The sequence below is a fragment of the Panthera onca genome, chromosome C2, assembly GCF_046562875.1.
Source record: "Panthera onca isolate mPanOnc1 chromosome C2, mPanOnc1 haplotype 2, whole genome shotgun sequence".
In the NCBI taxonomy this organism is placed as follows: domain Eukaryota; kingdom Metazoa; phylum Chordata; class Mammalia; order Carnivora; family Felidae; genus Panthera; species Panthera onca.
This window is the reverse complement of record NC_138347.1, coordinates 106,698,458-106,721,689: the sequence shown is the minus strand read 5'-3', so window position 1 is coordinate 106,721,689 and position 23,232 is coordinate 106,698,458. Positions and strand designations below refer to the sequence as shown.

The window sequence follows — 23,232 nt, the reverse complement described above, 5'->3', positions numbered from 1 at the left end:
CTCAACTTTAATATTATTAAATTTACAGTCATCCAAGCAAAACCCAATAATGCATTATTTCTTTTGAGTGGGAATATTATTGAGATATGCTGACAGTATTGGAGTTTTGTATAAAGTTGAGCTGCAGAAGAAAGTTTAAAAATCAATAGTTTTATATGTCATAATTTAGTTTTTCACTTTGCATTTTTCAAATTATTCAAGGGTCTAGTTCTTTATTGTACTTTTAATATAGAGTTGCTAGTAACTTTTCAAGCACATATAAAGTTCTCAGTGAAAGAACAAAAAAATCTGAAAAATAGTAAAATAACATGCAAAAAGACCGATTAAAATAAGGCAGTGAGATTTTTCTTTACCCATTGACTAACAAGTCGTTTGTTGTTACTTTCCCTTTTAATGTTTTCAAATTTTAGCACTAATGGTTTAACTCTATATGAATAGAAACGTGATTGAAAACAATTGTCTGTTTTTAATTTATTATAGGTTGGCTTTATACAATTTTGCCAGCATACATTTACTAAATTCTTAAAATATTTTAGTCTAAAATCTATGGTAGAGGTGTATGATTTATGTTTAATTTTGGAAGGTGTAGTATGTATGTATTTTAAAGATGAGAAATGGATTAGAGAAATAAAATCATAATGAATTCAAATTTTAACACCCAGTTTAAGTAAACTAAGGTTAATAAATTTTGTCATGTCTAGTAAAATATTCCCATGTCTCTTGACCATTGATTTCATGTTTTCTTATCAAGTCTATTTTACAAAAATAAATACATATCTGGGATATTGTAAGAAAAGCATGTTGCTTAAAACAAGTGTTTAAAATGAAATTGTTAACTGCAAACATGTAAAAATATATATGTTACATATATAATATAATTATTAAAAATATATAAAGCTTTGGGTTTCTGTTTTCAGTATTGGTGCTCTGGAAACAACATGTAGAAGTGAATTATGACTTAAATTTCTAGGCCTGCCCAGTATTCTGAGTTAGTATTCAACTTTAAGAATGAAGTCATGTTTCAGCTTATGTCAGGGGAACAAGGCACACGGTTTAGATAATCATACTGCTCAGACAGGTTGGCAATCACTAAATTAAACTGTCGTGATGCAGTTTGGTTAAATGACCCCCTGATAACCAACTAATCACAACACTCTCCATGGGAATCTGGGTTCAGTAACTCATGGCTATGTACGGAAATCATGCTTATGTGACAAATTTTTGCTACCAATATAGCAACACTATTTTAAATGTTTTTACTGTTCTTGGAGTGGCATTTGATGAAGTTTTGGGCTGTGACCTCAGTTATTGGAACAAGAATATGTACTTCTAGTTGGCTGCTTAAAAGGCAACAATATTGATTAACGGAATGAATAATATAAAATGGAACCAGAATTCAATATAAAAGATTATAGCTTTCCCGTTCTTTTTTTTTTTTTTTTTTTTTTAAGCAAAGTGATTATCTTAAAAAACAAAAAGACACCCACTGACTCTTGCAAGTGAAAGGAAAAGAAACGAAATCTTTTTCAACATTTCCTTATCTTCTTATTTGGGCTGTGATTTTATCATCATCAGAGTAGACTCAGATATTCCCATCAAAGTTTTTCTTATTAATGGGCCCAGCTTTCTATACTGTCCTAAAGTTAGTTAGTTAATCTTACTAGGAAACAGTTTGGTGTCTTTGCAGCTACTCTTTATTATTTTCTTGTGACCACAGTTCTCCTGTTAACAATGGGTCTGAAGTGATGACCAGGATTTTAGAAATTGATTATTATGAGAGTTAAGAAAAATGTTTGGAATCTACAGAGTTAATGAAATAACTCTTGATCATCTAAATATAATACAAGACCTTGTGTAGTGTATCATAGTGAAAAAAAGTTTCCTGTTTTATATTTAAGAGTATTTTAATTGAATCTTTAACGCATTTAAGTTTCTGCAAACCATTATTTTGGCATTCTTTTCATGATACATACTATGTATTTAGAAAAATCAATATTAAAATTTAGCTTCAAAGAATTCATGAAGCGAAACATAATGAAATCTTGATATATTATATACAGAAGACAAATCCCCGATCATTTCTTTTTATGCAAATGAATTTGATTTAGACATAATTCCCCAACATCACCATGAATTTCCATCTGTGTAACCCTGATGTTCTTAAGCAGTCTGCAGTTACCTCATGCTCTGGGCTATATTCACTCTGCATGTATGGAAACTGTGACTATCTTAACACTTTAGATGATGATATGAATAACAATTGTTTGTTGATTTTATTCTCTATCTCCCTGGATAACCTGCTGTCTGCAAAGGCTGAATAAGTGGCAGATAGCTTTTGTCATCCCTTATCCAAGCTGTACACTTGTAAGGAAGAGCAGGGATAATCGCCTCAATCTAATTAGGGGTTAAAAGAGGCCATGACTGTGATGTGGCAGTGAGACACCTTACTGTAGCAATCCTGTTTGCATTAGAAAAATAAGGTTGTCATATTGATTATTCAAATTGGCTTATATTGGCCAAGGCTCAATGGTTTGTATTGCAGCTGAAGCAGTTGAAGATCCCAGCTATTCACAGACGACCTATGCTATAGCATATATTGTATTGTGGCTTGTTTGCTAATTTAGGGTTTCAAGAATGAAGACGGAATTTAATCAGGTGATTTAAAGGTTAAACTGATCATCAGAAGTTAGCTTCCATTTTGTGATAGCAATGATTATGTAAATTTTGAATAAGTGAAGATCTAGTGACATTGTAAGTCTCTAACTGAAGATATTATATATAAAAGCATTATTTAGTCTGTTGATGCATGTTTTGATATTAATCAAAAGGATGTAGCTTGTGTTTCCTGTTTCCCTTCTCACTTCTCTTCAACCTGTCCTCCTTTGCTTCACTTGAGTATTCTGGACTTTGGGTATGTTCTGAGAACGGAAATAGTGGAAAATAGAGACAAGTTTGAAAATTTCTTGTACAAATCATTAATCACTCTTTCTCAAATGTCCTAGTTAACTGTAAGTCCAGCTAAGTTACTACACATGGATGGCCTGTATTTTGATATACATATGAAATGTCTGTAGACACTGAATACTTTTTGTGCAATCTCTATTATAAAACCTATTTTTAAAATGAAGAGTTAGTACAATAGTTCCCTCTAGTAGTAGTGAGTTATTTTGCTTTTTGCTTTCTCCTTTTTGAGTATCACATTGATTCATGGGATTTTTATTCAACATATTTCAATTAGTTAGAATTGTTATTGTGGTGCTTTTTGATGCTCAAATTGTAGCAAGTTTGGTCTGTGTGAACCTCTTTGGATTGTCTCCTGTGTCCCTGTTAGTTTGAAAATGGTTCTTTACATTTTGTTTCAGTCTCAGACTGAAATTTTTTGTTCCAGAGCCTGGAATTAACCATTTATCCAAATAACCTTGGTTCCTTTTAATCAAAAGAACGGTATTTAGAAATCAAAATGCGATGCTACAGGGATGTCATTTCTTTAGTTCAATGGACAGAACTAGAAAACATATACTGTTTCATTGAATCTAAAATGTGGTCAATTGTAATTTTATGTACTACTAAGAAAGAAAACACTGCCAATTAATTTTAAGACACCATCTAATGCAAGATGCATCCTCATTACAGATATGTTAAAGTATTCAAAATGTACATCTTAGAATCAATGAAATAGGGTATACTAAATCATGAGTTCATACGATTTTACTTTGAAATTTGTTGTTACAGGATTTTAACTTAGTTTATACATGTATTCTTTTCTTTTTCAGTGCATGTGTTCCTAATATCATTAGCATAATTATTTGCTTTATTGTATGGTATACATGAAATAGTTTTTTTATTTTTTAATTTTTATTAAAATTTTTTTAAATGTTTATTTATTATTAAGAAACAGAGAGAGACAGGGCATGAGCGTGGGAGGGGCAGAGAGAGGGGGAGACATGGAATCTGAAGCCGACTCCAGGCTCTGAGCATCAGCACAGAGCCTGACACAGGGCTCCAACTCAAACCGCGAGATCATGGCCTGAGTCAAAGTCAGACACTCAACCAGCTGAGCCACTCAAGCTCCCCAAAATGGTTTTTTAAAATGATGTTCGTGAGGGGTGCTGGGTGAAGAGCCTGGAGCTGCTTCGGATTCTGTCTCCCTCTCTCTCTGCCCCTCCCCTGCTCTCATTCTGTCTCTCTCTCTCTCTCAAAAATAAACATTAAAAAAATTAAAAAAAATGTTCTTGAAATTTAAAAATATTGATACAAAATGTATAAGTAGAACATATCAGAGAATCCAGCAGTTAAGTTAGAAAAATGAACCAGCAGTTAAGAATGGTTCAAACTAGAAGTACAAAGGTAACTCAATATTGTGAAATTTGTTAACATTGTTAGCTGTAGTAATAAGTCAAAAGAGTTTAGTGGTATCTACCCTGCATTTCAGTTATTTTTGGTAATTCAGAGTTTAAGATCTAGGTATTGTTATGTGATTTTAAAAATAAGAGTCAGGAGCTCCTGGGTGGCTCAGTTGGTTAAGCGTCTGACTTTGGCTCAGGTCATGATCTCATGGCTTGTGAGTTTGAACCCCAGGTCAGGCTCTGGGCTGTCAGCTCAGAGCCTGGAGCCTGCTTTGGATTCTGTGTCTCCCGCTCTCTCTGCCCCCATCCCCCTCTCAAAAATAAACATTAAAAAATATTTTAAAATATAAGTCAAATCATACAGTAAAGCACACAGATCTTATGTATACAGTTCAGTAAATTTTAACACATACCTTCATTGGTAGAACTTGGGTTCCATATCCCATCCCCTTCAAAAATTTCCTTGTGCTCCTTTGCAGTCAGTCCTTTCCCCCAGCCTCCGGAGGCAACTGCCGTTCTAATTTCATTTACAATAGATTAGTTCAGAACTTGATATAACTGGCATTGTATTTTTTTGTACCTGGCTTCTTTTGCTCAGTATAATGTGTTTGAGATTTATCCATGTTGTCGCATGTATTAGTAGTTTGTTCCTTTTATTGCTGACTAGTATTCCATTGTGTGAATATATCGCAGTTCATTCTGTTGAAGGATATTTTGGGTTGTTTTCACTTTGGAGCTATTATGATTAAGGCTGCCATGCACTTTCTTGTACAAGTCTTTGGGGAGCGTGTGTTTTTATCTCTCTTGGGTGAATACCTAGCAGTGAGTTTTTAGCTTTTGAGACTAAAGTAGCTATGAACATTTGTATATATGTCTCTGAAGGGACATGTTTGCATTTTTTTTTTTTTTTTGGCATAAATACCGAGCAGTGGGTTAGATGGATAGATGTATGAAATAGGTAGTATGATAAGTGTATATTTTACTGCCAGTAGGGTTTCTTACAGTTGTTTTAGTTTATATCCCCATAAACAATGTATGTTTCAACTAGAAGTTTCAGTTGCACATCTTTACCAACATTTGGTGTCACAGACCTTTGAATTCCAGCTGTTCTAATGAATTTGAAGTTGTATTTCATTGTGAGTTTTAAGTAGCATTCTTCTGATGACTAATGATGTTAAACAGGGTTTTTTCTGTGCTTACTGGCTATTTGTGTATTTTCCCTTATAAAGTGCTTGTTCAAACCTTTTATCTATTTTTCAAAAAAAGATTATTTCTCTTTTTATTATTAAGTTGTGAAAATTTCTTACATATTGTGTGTTCAATTTGTTAGATATGTGTTGTGAATATCTTCTTTTGGTCTGTGGCATGTCTATTGATTTCTTAACAATGTTTTTAGATAAATAGTAGTTTTATAATTTGAAGTCCTGTATATAATGTTTTTTCTTTTATATTTACTACTTTGACTTTTTTTCTTACATGTAAAAGCTAGAATCAGTTTGTTACATTCTACAAAAACCCTTGTTGGTACATTGATTGGAATTGCATTGAATCTTTAGATCTGTTTGGTAGGAACTCGTATCTGTAAGATATATTTTACTATTCACGGACATAGTATACTTCTTCATTTATTTAGTACTTTAAAAATGTCCTAATAAAAAACAATTTTTTTCTTCTATAAAAGTCTTACAGGTATTTTGTAAAGTTTATGTCTGTCTACTTTGTATGTTTATTGTATTTATTGCTGGTATATTTGTCCTATTTGGGATTTGAAGGGAGTTCTGCTAATATTTTTCCAATGAGAATAATTTTGTTCTGGTTTTTGGTAGATATCATTTACTGTTTAACAAGATCGCCTTCTATTCCTAGTTGGATAAAATTTTTTAGAAATTATTTTATTTATATATTTTTATTAAAAATATTTTTACAGTAATTGAAATTATTTTAAAGTTTTCCTCTTTTTATCTAAGAATGTGGTGAATAATAACTGGTTTTCTGTTATTAATTAGTCTGTCCTTGCATTCCTGAGATGAACTCAACTTACTTGTGATGTATTATCTTTTTGTATATATTACTGGATTCATTTGATTTGCTTGTTTATTAATATTTTTTATTTTTGTTCGTGTGTGAGATTTACCTGTAATTTTCCCTCTTGTTCTTTCCTTCTCCAATTTTATTTTATTTTATTTTTATTTTTTTTTTTATTTTTGCATTTTATTTATTTTAGTAAGAGAGAGACCACCAGCAGGGGAGAGGGGCAGAGGGAGAGGGAATCTTAAGGGGGTTCCATGCTCAGCACAGAGCCCGACATGGGGCTTGATCCTCTGACCCTGGGATCATGAGTTGGATGCTCAACTGAGTACTTCTCCAGTTTTAGTATCAAGGTTATAATAGACTTGTAAATGTAATGGAAAACTCTAGTAGGGGATATTGATAGTGGAGAAGGCTGTGTGTGTGCGGGGGAGGAGATATATGGGAAGTCTCTGTGCCTTCCACTTATTTTGCTATGAACTTAAAACTGCTCTAAAATTAAAGTCTGTTAAAAAAATGTAATGATGAATGGTCCATCAGTTTCTATTCTTGAGAAGTTTGTGTAGGATTGAAATTATATATGGAGTATATAATTGAATATTTGATAGAACTAGCCTATAATACAACTTAGGCTTAGTATTATCATTGTGAGGGGGTTTTAAACTACTTATTCAGGTTTTTTTATGGTTATAGGACTATTAAGCCTTTCTATTTTATCATTTTTTCTTTTTTTTATTCATTTAATCTTAAATCAGTTTCTGTAAGATTTTATTCTAGAAATTGGTCTGACAGATTTGTTTTACCTGAGTTTACAAATTTATTGGCATGATATTCTCTTAGCTTTTTTCCCCTCTGCTTTTTAAAATGTTAACACTGTTGTCTCCCATTCATTTCTCATTTCCCCTTTATTGTTTTTATGAAAAAGAAACAAAGAGATAAGCACCCATGTCTTCTTTGAAGATGACATTTTGTGCTAGATTATTCAGAGTTCATTTTTAAAGTATTTCTCTTCCCAGGTATCTCCTCTCCTACTCTGTTTAACTCATTTTGTTTTACACATGCCACACCACATACTACATAATCCTTTTGTCAATGTTCCAATCATTATTCCTTATGCAGTTTTAAAATTAGATATAAATTATACTTCTTCTGTTACAGTAATAAGTGGTACATGTTATACAACAGTTTTTAATGTTTATCTTTGAGAGAGAGAGTGAGAGAGCAACTGAATGCTAGTGGGGGAGGGCAGAGAGAGAAGGAGATGGAGGATCCAAAGTGAGCTCAGTGCTGATGTCAGAGAGCCTGACGCGGGGTTCAAATTCACAAGCCTTGAGATCATGACCTGAGCTGAAGTTGGACACTTAGCCAACTGAGCCACCCAGGCGCCCCCAACATTTTCTTTTTTTATTTGAGTAGTGTTAGTATCGCTGATGATGAGTGGGAAATGAATAAGAAATGATGTCTTTAGATCTTCCTGAGTGTTCTATTTGATGAGGGTTGTAAGTAAAAAATAAATATGGTAATAGAATTAGTGCTTTAAGGACAAGACCTCTTGGAGTGTATGTTCCCATCTTATAGACTAGTTGTTACTGATTTTGTTTCTTGGTCGATATCATTTTGTACAAAGTACCAAATGTAATAAATAGAAGTTTATTTGACTTTCGTTTATCACTGTTGGCCCATTTGGGCCTTTTTGGAAATATATGATGGAATATTTAGGATCATAGTGGCTGGGAGAAAAAATCGGGATACTCTGTCTTAACAGTATACAAGACAGTCTGATCAACAAAGAAATTTTCCCATCAAAAATGCCAGTGATACCTAATTGAGAAAATTTAAGAGAGTAAACTACTTTTGCTAATATTGCAGAGCCAAAAATGCTGGAGGACTAATTGAAAACCAACATAGTATACACTTACACAGTACAGTGAATATTGCCATCACCACAGATGTTTCCACTTGATGTTATATAGTCTATTTTCCCCCCACCTCAATCTTAACTGCTAATGTGCTTTCTGTCACTATAAATTAGTTTATATTTTCTAAAATTTTATATAAGTGGAATCACAATATACATTATTGTATTGTATTCTTTTGTGTTTGGCTTTTTTCCCTCAGCATTATGATATTGTGATTTATCCATGATGTTGGATGTATTAGCAGTTAGTTCCTTTTGAATGAAAAGTAATGTAGTTTTGTATAAATATATCACATTTTGTTTTTATACTCATCTATTAATAGATATTTGAGTTGTTTTCCATTTTTGGATATTACTAAATCTGTTGTGAGCATTCATATAAAGTTCTTCAAGTGGACATATGTTTTCTTTACCTGGAAAGTGAATGACTGGCTTGACTGGAAGGTTTAGATTTAACTTTTAAGAACCTGCCAAATGGTTTCCTGAAGGGGTTGTATTATTTTACCTTTAAATGACTGGCATATGAGATTCCACGTTTCTCCAGATCCTTGCCAAAATTTGTATTGCTGTTTCTTTTTAATTTTAGCCTTTATAATGGATTTGTAGATGCATCGTGCTTTGGTTTTAATTTTCATTTCCCTGATGTCAAATTATGCTGAGCATCTTACGTTTATTGGCCATTTGTGTATCTATTTTTCGTGTAGTGTCCGGTCAAATTTTGCTCCTATTTTTAAAGTTTTACTGAAGTATAATTTGTATATGGTAAACTGCACATATTTTTAAAGTATGCAATTTGATATTTTTTTATTTCTGTATATACTGTATATACCAATGATACCATCGCCACAGTCAACACAGTCAAGGTTCGTTAGAACCTTTCCCCTTCATAACCAAAGGCTTAGGCTCCTTTATTATACCCTTCTTCTCTCTCTTCTTGCTCTTTCTCCCACTGGCACCTATTTACTCTAACTGTAGATGAGTTTACATTTTCCAGAACTTTATGTAAATGTAATAATGTGGTATGTATTCTTTTTGTCTGGCTTCTTTCACTCAGCATAATTATTCAGAGCTGCATCTATATTGTTGCATGTATTTTTCTTTATTGCGGAATAGTATGCCTTTGTATGTGTATGAAACAGATTGTTTTCCCAGTTACTTACTGATGGAGACATGTTTTCAGGTTTTGGCTATTATAAAACAAACTGCTATGAAAATTTGTGTAAATGTATGGCCATACTTTCTTTTCGGCAGTAGAAGGGCTGGATCACATGGTAGATTTATTCTTAACTTAATTGTGAGACTGTTTTCCAAAGTGGTTATACCATTATACAATCTTGCCAGCAGCGTGTGAGTGTTCCAGTTATTCCACAGCTTTATTAATACTACATATATGGGTAGTCTTTCATTTTAGACATTTTAATAGGTATGAAGTAGCCTATTATGGCTTTAATTTACATTTCTCTCATAACTAATGGTATTGAGACTTTTTTTTTAAGTTTTATTTATTTATTTATTTTGACAGAGAGTGAGAGAGAGAGAGAGAGAGAGAGAGAGAGAGAGGGCATGAGCAGGGCAGGGGCAGAGAGAGGGAGAGAGAATCCTGAGCAGGCTCTGCACTGCCAGCATAGAGCCCGACGTGGGGCTCAAATTCACAAACTGTGAGATCATGACCTGAGCCGAAACCAGGAGTCGGGCACTTAACCAACTGAGTCACCCAGGTGCCCCGAGAATGTTTTCAGTGTTCTCGTTTGCCACCTATATATATTTCTTAGTGAAGTATCTGTCCACATGTTTTGCTTGCTTTTTATGTTGGGTCATTTCCTTATTATTAAGTTTGGAGAGTTCTTTATATTTCTAGATTCAGGTGCTATATCAGATGTATGCTGTAGCTTTTCTTTCATTCACTAGGAGTGCCTTTTGAAGACAGAAGTTTTTAATTTTGATAAAGTTTAGTTTATTCATTTATTCTTTTGTAGATCATGATTTTGGTGTTGATCTAGGAGATCTTTGCCTAGCCAAAGGTTACAAAGATTTTCTATATTCTTCTACCAGTTTTATAGTTTTAGTTTTTACATTTAAGTCTGTGGCCTATTTTGAGATAAATTTTGAGTATGATATGAAATCTGGATCAACGTTCTTTTTTTTCATCTTGAAAATTTAATATTGGCAGCATATTTTTTTCCACCAGATCACCTTTCTTTTTTGGATTGCCTTTTATTTTTGTAATAAAATCTGATGTCCATAAAGGGGTTGGTCTGTTTGTAGGCATTTGGCTTGTTCCACTAGAAGTGCTTGTCTGTCTTGGTGCCAGTACCACACTGTTGATTATTGTAGCGTTATAATACTTAGAATCGTGTAGTCGTAGCCTTCATACTTTATTCTTTTTTCAGAGTTGTTTTTGCTGTCTTAGGTTCTTTCCATTACCATATGACTTTTGCAATTATTTTGTCAGTTTCTATGAAATACTTTGCTTATATTTGATTGGGATTGCATTGAATCTGTAGATCAATTTGGAGAGAATTAACAGCTTAATAATATTGAGTCTTCTGATATGTTAACAAGGTGTATTTCTTCATTTATTGAGGTCTTATATGATTTTTCTCAGCAGTGTTTTGTAACTTACAGTTTAGAGGTCTCTGACATTTTCCTTTTTCATATTTATCCGGAAGTATTTTATATTTGTGATGTTACTGCAAATGATATATATGTAGCACTTAAAAATTTTAATTTTTGATAGTTTGCTGGTAGTATATGTATATACACTTGAATTTGGTATAATGATCTTGTATCCTGCAACCTCATTAAATTCACTTATCATTCTAGTTGCTTTTTTATATAGATTCCATAAGATTTTCTGTGGAAATGATTGTGCTGTTTGTAATGAAGACAGTTTTACTTCTTTCCAATCTGGGTGTCTTTTGTTTCTTTTTCTTGCCTGACTCCTCAGACTAGAGCCTCCAATACAACATTGGTAGAAGTGGAAAGTTTGGATATCTTTGTCTTGTTCCTGATATTAGTGAGATAGCATTTACTCTTTTTCACTATTAAGTGTGATGTTAGCTGGCAGATTTTTGGTAAATGCCTTTTAAAAGTTAAAGGTTGAGGAAATACTCTCCTAGTTCTTGTTTGCTGACAGTGTTTTTTTTTGTTTTTATTTTTTTAAGAAATATGTGTTGGATTTTGTAAAAATGCTTTTTTGGGGGTGATTATTGAGACTATCTTTTTCTTTTATTTAATTGTTAATGTGGTGAATTACATTGATTGATTTTCATATGTAAAGCACTTTTGCATTTCTTGTGGAAAACTCCACTTAGTCATGGTCTATTATCCATTTCATATATTGTTGCATTTAATTGGCTAAAGTTATATTTAGAATATTTACATCTGTTTTCATGAGGAATATTGGTCTGCAGTTTCACTTTCTTATAATATCCTTGACTATATTTGGTATCAGGTAGTGCTGGCCTCAAAAGAATGAGTTGGGAAGTTCTTCTTTCTTTTTTTCTTTCTTTCTTTTTGTAGAAACAAGACTATTTATTACATATGCTATCAAAATAATAATAATAAAAAACTTCTTTATCTATACCTGCTTTTTTTTTTAATGTTTATTTATTTTTGAGACAGAAAGAGAGACAGAGCATAAGCATGGGAGGGGCAGAGAGAGGGAGACACAGAATACAAAGCAGGCTCCAGGCTCTGAGCTGTCAGCACAGAGCCGGATGCATGGCTTGAACTCTTGAACCATGAGATCATGACATGAGCCGAAGTCAGAGGCTTAAATGACTGAGCCACCCAGGTGCCCCTCCATACCTGAATTTTTTTGTAGTAATGTCTTATACATTTCCATTTAGAATATTCCTGTATTATTTTAGGGTCTTTATGTTATACACAAGAAAGCAACTTTGACAAACTTAAGTAAAAACGAATTTAGCAAAGGATAGTGAGGGCTCACAGAATTGATAAGAGGCTAAAATATCAGGAGTATCTGAGAAAGCAAGAAGGGAATAAAAGTCACAGCACCTGTCTTTTTTTTTTTTTTTTTTTTTTTTTTTTTTTTTTTTTCTTCAACGTTTTTTATTTATTTTTGGGACAGAGAGAGACAGAGCATGAACGGGGGAGGGGCAGAGAGAGAGGGAGACACAGAATCTGAAACAGGCTCCAGGCTCCGAGCCATCAGCCCAGAGCCTGACGCGGGGCTTGAACTCACAGACCGCGAGATCATGACCTGGCTGAAGTCGGACGCTTAACCGACCGCGCCACCCAGGCGCCCCAAGCACCTGTCTTTTAAGAAGAGCCCACCTGTTCCGAAACTGGTTTGCCAGTTGCATTGCCACCACTACCATGGCTGCTACTCTGAAAAATATCATTTTCAAATCTGCATTCTGGCTTCATTGTTATCTTCAAAATTTAAGTCCAGGTAAAGGGCTTTTGATTGGCTAAGATTAAGTTATGTATCTAACTTTCTGATCTTTTTATCTCCCATAATCAGAGGCATGGAGTTGGGTAGTAAGGATGCATGGAATTACTGTCATGGAAAAACAACATATAACGGGGGAAGAGGTAAAGTTCCAGAAGTAAACTGTATGCTATTAGGAAGGATGTAGTTTCTGGCAGACAAAAAAATCCCGTCTGATTAATGTCTACTATAAACCCTTTTCCATTATCAGTTATGAGTCCCATTCACATTACCTACTGTTTACTCCTGATATTACTTTTCCTGATATAAACTAGTCTGGTACTAGTTTTGTGTTCCTGGTACTGTTAAAGTGAAATAAAATAGCTTGGCTTCCCAGAGGGGATAGCCCTAAATATCAGATGCATTTCTGTAGAAACATTGGGTTAGCATCCCACTTCAATTCTGCCCATCGTCCCCACAGATTTTCACAGAACATATTCCATGAAAGGAATTCATTAGGCATGAACCTGAGGGCCTAAGAGTGTCAAGTTACCTAAAATTCTTTCGCTGCTGCATTATTTAAATTGAATCTATCTAGGTGTCACTTAGAAATGGCATTTGGTCTGGATATTTCTTCGCAGAACAGTTTATAACTAAAAATTAAATTTCCTTAATGGAGAAATTAATAAAAAAATCAGAGAAATATTGTTATGCAGGTTATCTGTTTCTTTAGTGAGCTTCGGTAGTTTTTGTCTTTTAAGGAGTTAGTTCGTTTCACCTAAGGTATTTAATATATAAGCATAAAGCTGTTCATAATAGTCCCTTTTCATCCTTTTAATATCTGTAGAATCTATACTGATGGTACTTCTTTCATTTGTGTATTGAATAATTTTCCTTTTTTTCTCATCAGTCTGGCTAGAGCTTTATCAATTTTATTGCTTTTCTCAAAGAATCAGCTCTTAGGTTTATTGATATCTTCTATAGTTTTTCTGTTTTCTGTTTCATTGCTTTCCACATTGAACTATATTATTTCCTTTTTCCTGCTTATGTTGGGTTTAATTTGCTCCTTTTTTTTCCAAGTTTCTTTTTTAACAGAAATCATGCTTCATATTTCATGGCCATGTTAACATCTACAGTGTCACAGTACCACCACACACCCCCCTCACTCAACCTGTTCTTCTTTGTGCTCTTATGGCATCCTGTATATGCATTATTCTGTCTACCTCCCTGTCCTGCAGTTGTTGGTTTAAAGAACTGCCTTCCCAGAGGATTTGAAGGAAGGACACATATTGGCAAAGCTGTAATTTTCAGTGGTCCACTTGGTGCCTCAAACCTAGGAGATGCACAGAGGAATGTATATAAGTAAAGTCAATGTAAGATGTGTGTTTACTTTAAAAAGTTGGCAAGACAGGATGCTGCATTAAAAAAAAAAAAATCAAAAAGGAAACATCAAATTCAACTTAAAGGAAAAAAAACCAGAAACTGAGAAAACAGCAAAGCAAATCAACTCCTAAAAAAGAGTTCTTCATCTTGGTGATCACATTTATTGAAAGGGTTGGAAAAAAATAAAAATACTCTTTAGCTTAAGAATTTTTGAGTTATCTGCAAATCAACTCATTTCAGGAGTGGAAGAATCCTTGGTCATTTCTTAATGTTGCAATTAATGCAGGTTTCTCTTTTGAGTGTCTTCTACATTTAAAGAGGCAATCATACAAAGTCTCCTATATTCCATAACACGATGAATTCTTTGTTTCAGCCAACTCTTAATGGAGGGGCAACTAGAACAACACCATCTCCCTGGACAAAGAGCATCGGAATATTCCGTTTTGTTGATTTATATACCTCCTTGTAGGTTTCCTCATCAATTTCTATGGTAGTCATAGTCTCTTCCACATCTCCCAATATCATATTTAAATGCTGATCATAAGCATGTAATCTGCCTCGAAGCTCTCTGTTATTTTTCATTTTCACATAAATTCGCTCATCCAGGCTGAGCTTGATGAGATCCAGGGGCTCCTCTACGGTGTTGGTAGTTTGTTGCTGGTCCAAGTCATCTGCGCCATGTTTCAAACCCTGAAGTTTCTTAAGGTATAAACTGAGGCCATTGCTTTGAGACCTTTCATCTTTTCTCATATAAGTACTTAGTGCTTTATATCTTCTCCTTTAGGAGCATCCACAGGTTCTGATATGTTATGTTCTCATTTTCATTCAGTTAAATAATTGCTGATTTCACTTTGATTTATTCTTTGACCAGGGTTACTTAAAAGAGTGGTATTTATTTTTCAAATATTTCTGGATATCTTTTTATAACTCATTTTTTATTTACTTTGATTATGCCAAAGAGCATACTTTGTATGATTTGAATCCTTTTAAATTTATTGAGATGTTTTATGGCTCAGCATATGTGCTATTTTAATGAATGTTTTGAAAACTGCTTCTTCTGCTTGTTCTTATATAGGGTGTCTTGTAAATGTCAACTGGGTCAAGTTGGTTGATAGTGTAGTCACCTCTGTTACGTCCTTGCTAAAGATTTTTCTCTTTACTTAAGAGAAAGGAATTGAAATTTCCAAGCATAATTCTGGATTTGGGTGGATATTTTTGCAATCCAATACACATTTTTAAGCTTTATTCTGGGTTGCAGTCAAGTTCCTTGGAGACAATTTGGCCTCTTAGGTCTCGCTATTATGATTCGATAGGTAGGTCTGGAGCAGTACTCAGTCTAGTGCTAACTATTCCTCATAACTGAGGTATGAACTTGATGAGTATTCTAACAAATGCCTGTGAATTATGAGTTTTTCCTGTCTAGCTTGTTGGAGCAGCATTCTTTTTCACTTTCAGCATCAGGTTCTGGTCTCCATTTCTTTGGGATGGTGTTTTCTTTGCTTCTTGTACTTGCTTTACAGGCATGCCCTATTTAGTACTTTGCTGAATATACAAAGGGGATTCTCGATAGATTTTTACAGTTCTGTCTATGTGCTCTGTCTCCCCTCTTGTCCTCTGTCCTATGAACTCTAGTTGCCTTAGTTTCCATGGAATCTCAGCTCTGACTCCTCACATCCAGAGATTGCCAGGCTCCACCTGGGTTCTCTCTCCTTGTGCTGTGATCTGTAGTGATAAGCCTCCATTCATTTGTTTCTTGTCTCTCAGGAATCACTGTTCTTTGTTGCCTGATTTCCAATGTCTTGTAAATCTTTTTTTTTTTTTTTTTTTTTTTTTTTTTTTTTTTTTTTTTTTTTTTTTAAGAGAGAACGCAAGTGGGGGAGAGGGCTAGAGAGAGGGAGACAAAGAAAGAATATCTTAAGCAGGCTCCATGCCCAGCATGGAGCCCCACGTGGGCCTTTATTCCATGACCCTGTAATCATGACTTGAGCTGAAATCAAGAGTCAGACACTCAACTGACTGAGCTACTCAGGTACCCCCTTGTAAATCATTTTTTAAAAACATTTTGGTTTTGTTATTGTTGTTGTTTTGACATTTTGTTTTGTGATTATTTCAGAGAGAGATACAGAGTATATTCCTTTTTACTGTCTTAGAGTCTTCTGCCCATTTTAAATTTTATTTCAATCTCCCATGTGTTTTTTGTTGAGCAAAAGCTATTAACTTTGATAAAGTTCCAATTTATTAATTTTACTAAATCTTGATATTTGCTTAAACCTTCTCTACCTCAAGGTCACAAAGATTTTCTTCTAGTAGTTTTTATAGGCTTGGTTTTTCCATTTATGTCCATGATTTATTTTGACTTATAAAGTGAGGTAAGCTTGATGTCCTTTTTTTTTTTTTTGATACAGGTAGCCAATTACTCCAGGACCTTCTTTCTTGATTAAATTCGACTGATACCTTGATACTGTAGCAAAAATCCACTTCTCTTATATATGTTGGGCACTATAAATTTTCTGCAGCACTATTTTTAGTTAGATATTTTGGTCTTTTATAGATGTTTTGTTGTTGATGAATTTTAATTTAATTTTGTTGTATTCAGAAAGTGTACTTCATCAGATTTAGTCCTTTGAATCTTCTGAGATTTTTTTAATTGTCCTACAGTTTATCATATAATAGTGAGTATATTGCAGTTGTCAGGCATAGTGCTGTATAAATATCAGTTGGGTTAAGGTGGTGATATTATTGTTCAGGTCTTCTCTATAATTATTAATTTCTTTCCTTGTTAAATTGACATATGTCAATTTCTCCATGTAAGATTCTGAATTCTTCGTTTTCTGTCTTTAATTCTGCATGCTTTTGCTTGATAGTTTTTAAAGTCTGTTAGGAAGCATATATGCATTTGTAATTGTTATATTAGTTTCCTACAGTAGCCCGGTTATCATAAACTGTCTTTTTTGCATCTGTAGGAATCCTTGCTTCCCTGGTCTGTTTTGAATAGTATTAACCTATCTATTCTAGCTTTTTTATTCTTACAAGTTGTATAACACCTCATTTTTCTAGTTTTTTCATTCAGTCTCTGTTTTTCATGTTAAATTTGGCTTCTTTTAGATAGCCTATGTTTGGATCTTATTTTTTTTTTAATACATTTGGACTGTGCCTTTTAAGTGAATGGTTTAATCCATTTTTACCTAATACAATTTTGGATATGGTTGTATTTATCTCTGTAATTTTCCTTAGCTTTTTAAAAATTATGGCATTTTTCTCTCTGTTTCTTTTTTTATTTTTTCCACCCATCCCCGCACTAACCTCCCCTCTGGTAATCACTAGTTTGTTCTCTTTATTTAAGAGTCTGTTTTTTGTTTTTTCTCTTTTTTTTTTTTTTGTTCATTTGTTTTGTTTCTTAAATTATATATATATATATGTGTAATCATATGGTATTTGTCTCTCTCTGACTTATTTCACATAGCATTATACTGTCTAGGTCCATCTGTGTTAATTGAACGTAGCAAGAGCTCATTATTTTTTATGGCTGTGTAATATTCTTTTGTATATATAGGTATGTGTATGTGTGTGTATATATGTATTTGTGTTTATGTATATATACGCTTATATATGTATATGTACATACGTATATACACCCACACGGATCACATTTTCTTTTTCCATTCATCTATTGATGAACACCGGTTGCTTGCAGATCTTGGTTTTTGTGAATAATGCTGTAATAAACACAGAGCTGCATGTATCTTCTTGAATTAGGTTTCTTGCCTTCTTTTTTCTTGTTACTCAAATAATTTTTAGTATTTAATTTAAATTTCCTTATTGTTTTGAAAATATATTTCCTTGTATTAGTTTCTTTCGTTGCCCTAGAGATTACATCTTTAACTTTTCCCATTAAACTACATCTTTAACTTATTACATTCTACTTCAGCTTATCATTCTACTTATTCTAAGAAATAGTATCTTTATTTCATCTTCAATTTTGAATGATAGTTTTCCTCTGTATAGTTCTTGGCTGACAAGTTTTGTTTTTTTTTTCCACATCAAATATTGTTCCAGTGTCTTGACTTTCAAAGTTTCTGATGTGCAGTTAGCCATAATCTTATAATTATCCCTTTATATAATTTATTTTTGCTCCCTGGCCTCTTTACTGTTTTCTCTTTATCTTTGGCTTTTAGCACTTTTATTGTCATGCATATGGGAGTGGTTTTCTTTATGTTTAGTTCACTTGTTGTTCAGTGAGTTTTTTGACTATGTAAATCAGTGTTTTCCACCAAATTTGGGAAGTTTGGGAGCATTATTTTTAAAAATATTGTTCATTTCTTCCTTTCTTCTTGGTATTCCACTGGCCCATATGCTGAACCACTTACTCTTATGCCACAGATCTCTTGAGGTTCTATTCATTTTCATTAATTTTGTTTCTCATTGTACTCCAGATTGGGTAACTTACATTAATGTATCATTAAGCTCACTGATATTTGTTTTGCCTTTTTTTTTACTTTCAGCTTTAGAATTTTCCTCAGGGGAAAAAATAGTTTCCATGTCTCTAATGAGATTTCATATCTGTTCATTCATTGATACTATTTTTTTCTTCAATATTTGAACAATTTGTAACAACTGTCAAGAAATCTCTGTCTGCTAAAACTAATATCTAGTTTACTCATAGTTTCTGTTCACTTTTTTCTTATATGGTCCACACTTTATTATTTATTTGCATGTCTAGTATTTTTGACTTAAGATTTGAACATTGTAACCACTCTAGATTCAGTTGTGTACTTTGGGGAGTATTTTATTTTGTGGTGTTTTGTTTTTGTTCTTTGCTTACCTTAAACAGCAAACTTCCTCTCTTGACTGTAGGCAGTATCTGATATCTCCATATACTTTATGGTTTCTACTGCTGCTTTTTAAAACTGGTTTCATGATCTGTTCTGTTCCTCTTTTGTTCCTTGATTGCCAGCCAAGACTGTAGATTGAGATAGAGCTCACTCTGTCTGCTTTTCTTCTATAGATGATTCTCTAATTTTCAGCTGCTCTACCAGTTTTACAATTTATACTTAGATGCTTCAAGTCCATTTTACATCAATTTTCTGCCAGCAGAGATGCAATCAGTTCTTAGTTAGTTCCAACTGATATAACCAAATTCCACAGACTGGATGGCTTAAAAGCCATTTATTTCTCATATTTCTAGAGGCTGGGAAGTATGAGATCAAGGTGCCAGTATGGTTGGTGTGTAGTGAGGGCCCTTTTCCTGATTTGTGGATGGCCACCTTCTTCCTGAATCCTCACATGGTGAAAGAGGGAGGGCTATGGTCTCTTCCACATCTTATAAAGGCACTAATTCAGTCATGGGGAATCTGCCCTCATGATCTCATCTAAACCTGCTTATCTCCCAGAGTTCCCCACCTCCAAATGCAGTCACACTGGGGATTAGGGTTTCAACATATGAATTTTAGGGAACACAAACATTCAGTCCATAGCACACATGTTTGGGGGACTCATTCAGTTTCAAAAAGCATCAAGTGTGTACATTTTTCTCTGATCACTACCTACATTTTTACTGGATTCCCTGAAAATTTTCCCTAAACACTAGTATGTGTAGTTTACTTGTCAGAACTTGGTAGGTTATATTCAGGTTTGGGTCATATTCTGTCTGTGATACTCTTGCTGCTAATATTTCTCCCTTTAAATTTCCTGTGCTCTTTCAATCCTGAATTCGGATTCTAACACCATGAGCTGACAAGGTGGTAGTTTTCTGCCATTATGTTTTTACAACCACAGATATGATAGTTCGAGAGTGCCCTCATACCAGATAGCCACAAAATGGCAATTCTTTTAATTTCTAAGTGAAATTTTTGAGATTGAACTATTCTCAGTGGCTTTTTGGATTTTGTCCAGTGTTTTAAAGTAGATTTTTTATTATGTTATTCGGTTTTTATAATTTTTAAAAATGTTTTATTCATTTTTTCAGAGAGAGACAAAGCACAAGTGGGGGATGGGAAGAGAGAGAAGGAGACACAGAATCCAAATTAGGCTCTAGGCTCTGAGCTGTCAGCACAGAGCCTGACATGGGGCTCGAACCCATGAACTGCGAGATCATGACCCTAGCCAAAGTCGGGCACTTAACCAACTGAACCACCCAGGTGCCCCAGTTTTCACAATTTTTTTATGTTGGAAGTTTTGCTTCATCATTCATTCCTTCACTATTATTAGAAGTACTCTTAATTTTAATCTTACAATTGCATTAACACAAAACCTTTAAAATAGAGATACTGTGACTTGAGAGAATTTTTATACTAAAAATTTATTTCATGTGTTTATTGCTAATAGTTTAAAAATGCATGAAATTCTTTTTAATATTTTTTAAGTTTATTCATTTTTTTTAATATATGAAATTTATTGTCAAATTGGTTTCCATACAACACCCAGTGCTCATCCCAAAAGATGCCCTCTTCAATGCCCATCACCTACCCTCCTCTCCCTCCCACCCCCCATCAACCCTCAATTTGTTCTCAGTTTTTAAGAGTCTCTTATGCTTTGGCTCTCTCCCACTCTAACATCTTTTTTTTTTTTTTTTTCCTTCCCCTCCTCCATGGGTTTCTGTTAAGTTTCTCAGGATCCACATAAGAGTCAAAACATATGGTATCTTTCTCTGTATGGCTTATTTCACTTAGCATCACACTCTCCAGTTCCATCCACGTTGCTATAGAGGGCCATATTTCATTCTTTCTCATTGCCACGTAGTACTCCATTGTGTATATAAACCACAATTTCTTTATCCATTCATCAGTTGATGGACATTTAGGCTTTTTCCACAATTTGGCTATTGTTGAGAGTGCTGCTATAAACATTGGGGTACAAGTGCCCCTGTGCATCAGTACTCCTGTATCCCTTGGGTGAATTCCTAGCAGTGCTACTGCTGGGTTATAGGGTAGGTCTATTTTTAATTTTTTGAGGAACCTCCACACTGTTTTCCAGAGTGGCTGTACCAGTTTGCATTCCTACCAACAGTTGCATGAAATTCTTGAAGGAACATTTATTAATCACATTAGATTTTCTCTTTTGTTTTAAACATTGAAAATATAGCCTCTGAGGCATTTACCTTTCATTCAAAATAATGAATTTATAGCTTTAGAAATGATGGGATCAAAATTGTGGCTGAGGATCATTTTACTTCTCCATCCCTAAGAGACTTTTATTTGATAAATATTTCAGTAGTTTTTATGCATAGATTTCTGTGCTGATGTCAGTGTACATAAATTTGGAAGATTATAGTAAAACCTTTTCTATCTGGGATATTAGAAAATTAATTTTTTTGGTTTGGATTTTTTGATTGCAGAGATTTTATTCTTTTATTTATTTATTTATTTTTTATTAAAAAAAAATTTTTTTTAAGTTTATTTATTTTTGAGACAGAGAGAGACAGAGCATGAATGGGGGAGGGTCAGAGAGAGCGGGAGACACAGAATTGGAAGCAGGCTCCAGGCTCTGAGCCATCAGCCCAGAGCCCGACGTGGGGCTTGAACTCACAGACCGCGAGATCGTGACCTGAGCCGAAGTCGGATGCTTAACCGACTGAGCCACCCAGGCGCCCCATAGATTTTATTCTTTTAAAGTAGAAACTTTTTTCTTTAATACTTTTCCTGAATATAAAACTAATATATGTTCATTGTAAAATAATTTGAGAATTATAGAAGAGAATTTAAAAAAGCAGTAAAAGTTATCCTTAACCTTACCTCTTACAATAGACACTTTTTTATGTTTTGGTAACATTATACTCTTTTTCTCAGTATTTTTGGTTTTACAAAATTGGCCTACTACTGTATATACTGTTAACATATCCTTTTAAAGAATATGTTGTAATCATTTTCCTAAAACATTACTGTTAATATCCAGAGAACATATTATTCCCTTATGAGAATATACTTATTTTAACTTTACTTAGTCGTATTTAGTCTTTAACGTAATATATTCAGTCTTTAGCTCAGACTTAACCAGGATTCCACTATGTAATTAATATCATAGTATAAAACTTTGTTCAAAATTGTTTTATATTTCTCTTTACCTAAGATTCTAGAAGTAGATTGTTTAAGCTAAGAGTATTTGTTTCTTAGCTCTACATTGTAATGGGTTTGGTAATTTATACATCAATAGCTCTGTGTGAGACTTTTCATTTACCCACAACCACTTACAAACAAGGTATAATCTTAAAGATAGATTTTGTAATTACACTAGGCAAAAAATCACAGATATTTTATTAGGTTGATTTTTATTTCTTAGATATTATTATTAGGGTTGAACATCTTTTTATAGAGTCATTGATCATTTATATTTATTTGATGAATTGCCAGTTTTCATTGTTTATTATTCTCTTTGTGTTGTTTGCTTTTTTAATATTACTTTTATTTTTTAGGAAATCTTTATGATTTATTAATATCAATTTCAGATTGTTTTAGATAAGTTTAAAATATTCAAACATGTTATCAAATGATATTTAGAAAATTATTTCATTATTTTACCTTACTCTGATTGTGATAAGCTAATACAATTAATATTAGGTTACCATGCATGATAACTAAGAATCATTGATGAAGCAATATCATATTCTTAAAATTTGAGGCTTCTAAAATATATCATTTCTACATGTTTGTTAAATTTCTCTCCCTTCTTTCTTATTCATTTGATAAGTTTATTTTTCCCCAACTACCATGTGTTCTAATATTTTCAGTAGAGAGCTTTCTTTTTTTAACCAATTTTAAGGAGTTATCTTCATGAAGTACCTTGTTTATTCTTTGAATACTTGGAAGATTTTCAAATAAGAATAACAATAAAGTAACACATTTCTTGAGCTTTAATGTAATTTATGAAGGTTTTTTTTTTTAATGTCTATTTTTGAGACAGCAAAAGAGAGAGAGCGGGGAAGGGCACAGAGAGAGGGTGATAGAGGATTCTGAATAGGCTCTGAGCTGACAGCAAGAGAACCCAATGTGGGGTTCAAATTCACAGATCACAAGATCATGACCTGAGCCAAAGTTGGACGCTTAACTGACTGAGCCACCCAGGCACCCCATGAAGAACTTTTAGAACTTTTAACTGAAGAAAATAAAAGAGTTATTTTGGAATGTAAATTTCTTGCTACATAGTCAGAAATTCAGATAGGTGTTTTT

General features: G+C 33.5%; 1 protein-coding gene and 1 pseudogene across 1 annotated transcript in view; one reads left to right on the top strand and one right to left on the bottom strand.

The window, feature by feature from the left end:
• The window catches only part of RSRC1 (arginine and serine rich coiled-coil 1), a 414,695-nt gene that overhangs the window by 142,726 nt on the left and 248,737 nt on the right, over positions 1 to 23,232 (top strand). The window lies entirely within an intron of this gene.
• LOC132684101 (U6 snRNA-associated Sm-like protein LSm3 pseudogene) lies at positions 13,761 to 14,827 on the bottom strand (annotated as a pseudogene).